This window comes from Oryx dammah, unplaced genomic scaffold, assembly GCF_014754425.2.
Source record: "Oryx dammah isolate SB20612 unplaced genomic scaffold, SCBI_Odam_1.1 HiC_scaffold_4, whole genome shotgun sequence".
NCBI lineage: Eukaryota > Metazoa > Chordata > Mammalia > Artiodactyla > Bovidae > Oryx > Oryx dammah.
The window spans coordinates 73,970,419-73,973,755 of record NW_024070188.1 but is presented as its reverse complement, the minus strand read 5'-3'; the positions used below and the strand labels follow the sequence as shown (position 1 = coordinate 73,973,755).

The 3,337-nt window shown below is 47.4% G+C and overlaps 1 protein-coding gene and 1 pseudogene across 3 annotated transcripts in view; both read right to left on the bottom strand.

Moving 5' to 3' along the window:
* LOC120862608 (UL16-binding protein 1-like) overlaps positions 1–3,337 on the bottom strand; it is a 42,542-nt gene that overhangs the window by 10,789 nt on the left and 28,416 nt on the right. The window lies entirely within an intron of this gene.
* On the bottom strand, positions 320–2,234 carry LOC120862611 (annotated as a pseudogene).

Genomic DNA, 3,337 nt, shown 5'->3' with positions numbered 1-3,337 from the left:
TCGTGATGTGTGCTCATCAACCCCTAGTCATTAGTTCAGCTAGGCCACCCATCATAGGACAGAAGTGGTTATGTGTTTTGGCATAAGCAGGGCCACAAGGAACAAACAAGACCCACCAGCAGCTGGCCTAGATGTGACACTAGGGTTGTTATATGGCCACTATCCTCTGCTCACACCTTTGGATTCCTGTATGGCACTTTGGACCAAGGTAGCTATTCTGTAATAAAGGAGCGAGGGCATTAGCCCCTAACTTCCAAATGGTTTTTATTTTCCTAAGAAAAAGTACTGCATGTTGAAGACAAATAATTCCCAAAACTAGTGAAAGAAAGCAAAACTTTAAAGGTGAATCAACTGCATTACCTTGTAGAAGTTAAGATAATAAAGAGCAGTTGGTAGTAAGATTGTTAGTTCAAATATGTATGTTTAAACAATTTTAAAAAACTATTTTGTAAGAATATACCTATACCTCAGAGGCAACTATGTGTAAAAAATTTACACAAACATTTTCAGTTCAAGCTAATAAAAGTGATATTGAGAAAGTATTCCACATCATTAAGTCTGTCTTCGAAAGTTCAGATGCTAAAGCATTCCTAAGGCACGTTGTTCTGTAAGACAAATCTGCTTCTGTGGTGCTGGGTGATGTATGTGACTGGCTGGCTCCAAGTGGGCCTCGACAGGCACCTTCCTCCTGATGCTGGGTGACTGTGAGAGGAGAGTCAGACATAGGCTCCCAGGCCTTCATGGACCTCTGTGAGACACTGGGCCAGCTTCTGGAACTCCACCTCTCCTCTGGATCGAAGGCCCAGCACAAGCCATCACATAAATAGTTTATCAGGACAGTTGATAATCTGGGCTATTTCATAACCCTCTTTCAGTTATGCAGCCACATCAAACGGGTAGATGTCCACTTAGGGCGTTTGGCCAGAGTCATAGACATGTGGGCTCTTTTTAGTAGCAGCATGCTGACTGCTTAGTTGTGGCATGCAGGATCCAGTTCCCCCACCAGGGATCAGACCGAGGCCCCTGCATTGGAAGTGTGGACTCTTAGCCACTGGATCACCAGGGAAAGCTGGAGAACTCATTATTAACCAGACTTTCAAAAGCCATCCATCGATCCCATGTTTTTGTTGTTCCCCAGACAGTGAGAGTCCATGGGGAACAAGACTTGGAGAGGGATTGGCTTTGCTCTTAACTTGAAGTTGTCATCAATGATGGAGCTCCCAGCTGCCAGGTCTTTGTGGATGACTTCTTTCTGACCAGGTAGCTCATTTCACAGCAATCTGAGCAGCCACGTGAACTAGGTTTTGTTAAGAAGTTTCCTGCTGACTACTGGCCTCTACAACTTTGCACTGTCATAAAAACAACTTAAGATACCCCCAGTTCATGTAAGGCAGTCCACTATGGGCTTTTCCCCTTCTTCTGTTCACACATGGGTAATAGGAAGATTTCTGTGATGAAGATCTCGTAGCTCACAACTTTCAGGGAGCATCATAGTCACCTGAATTTCAGAAGCTCGATCTCTGTTTTTACAAATGCTTGTTGCTTTTTATCTGGATCTTTTTCATCTACATAAACCCCATGGATAGTACACCAAAAGGTACCTTCTTAGAGTACTTCTTTTGAGTTCCTCTCCCTGGATAGATATTTTGATATCTTTCACCTTAGCTCTGGCCTCCAAAAGAGCGATGCTGCTAAAGTCCTCCTCCTCTACCCACAAGGTCGGAGAACTGGAGATGGGAGCTGTACTGTTGGGTGTGTTGCCTCTCACATACTGAGACATCTGGGCACGACTGGGACTAAGACAGCCCTTGGGAACTACTGCTGGCGCTGATGCTATCTTCCAGTTCAATCCTTTTCATACTATGAAGATGCAAAACAGCTAATACTAGTACTGCAAGAAATATAACTGGACAGCAAATCTCTAGGCTGATATAAAACACACGTGCAGACGTGGCTAGAGCTGCATGTACAGGATCATAAATGGGTTCTTCTGCTCATCCTTTGGTCCAGTGCTGAAGTTTTCCGTCCTCAATTTCTGGATGGCAACTTTTCCTTCGTTTCAACTCTAAGATGTGAAGCTTTTTGAAGTTACTGTCAAGTTGAGCTGCATTTAGTATCATAACTTCAGAATCTACTTTGCCAGGACAGGACAGCTCAAGCCCAAACACTGATACTGTGTGTGGAAGTTCCAGGGCAGGGGGAGCCTGGTCCGCAGGCAGCATAGCGAACCCAAGCTGTACGAGCGGCAACCTGCGGATCCCCATCCAGGGAGATGGCCCTGTACATCCATCCTGCTGTGAGCGCCCGCCTCCACCGCCAAGGAGAAGCCAGGCCACCTGCTGCCGCCCACCCAGCCCGAGCCATTGATAAATGAATAGCTCCTACACCGGCCACCCTGCTGGTGTTAACTGATCTGTGATAAAGAGCACTGGTCCTTCAAGGGCCCAGAGCAAGTAGGAAAGGGACCTAATTCCCTTCAGCAGTAGTAAGAAGGGACCAGAGAGCAGTAGGGAAGGGACCTGTGGCCCTCTAGGGCCGAGAGCAGTAGGGAAGGGGCCTACTTCACTTCAGCAGAAGAAAGAAGGGACCAGAGTGCAGTAGGGAAGGAAGGTACATCTCTTCAGCATAGTAAGAAGGGACCAGAGAGTCATAAGGAAGGACCTGCCACGCCTTCTTTTGCCAAGGACAGTATGTAAGGGAGCTACTTCCCTTCAGCAGTAGTAATGAGGGACCAGGGAGCATTAGGAAGGGACCTGCTGGTCTTCAAGGGCCAAGAGGAGTAGGGAAGGGGCCTACTTCTCTCAGCAGTAGTAAGAAGGAACCAGAGAGCAGTAGGGAAGAGATATGCTGGTCTTCAAGGGCTGAGAACAGCAGGGAAGGGGCCTACTTCCCTCAGCAGTAGTAAGAAGGAACCAGAGAGTAGTACTGAAGGGAGGTACATCTCTTCAGCAGTAGTAAGAAGGGGCCAGAGAGACCTGCCGGTCTTTCCTTTGCTGAGAACAGTATGGAAGTGGACTACTTCCCTTCAGCAGTAGTAAGAAAGGACGAGAGAACAGTAGGGAAATTACCTACTTCCCTCAGTAGTAGTAAGGAGGGACCAGAGAGCAGTAGGGAAGGGATGTACATCTCTTCAGCAACAGTAAGAAGGGACCAGAGAGTCATAAGGAAGGACCTGCTGGGCATTCCTTTGCCGAGAACAGTATGGAAGGGAGGTACATCACTTCAGCTGTAGTAAGAAGGAACCAGAGAGCAGTAGGGAAGGGACCTGCTGGTCTTCAAGGGCTGAGAGGAGCAGGGAAGGGGCCTACTTCCCTCAGCAGTAGTAAGAAGGAACCAG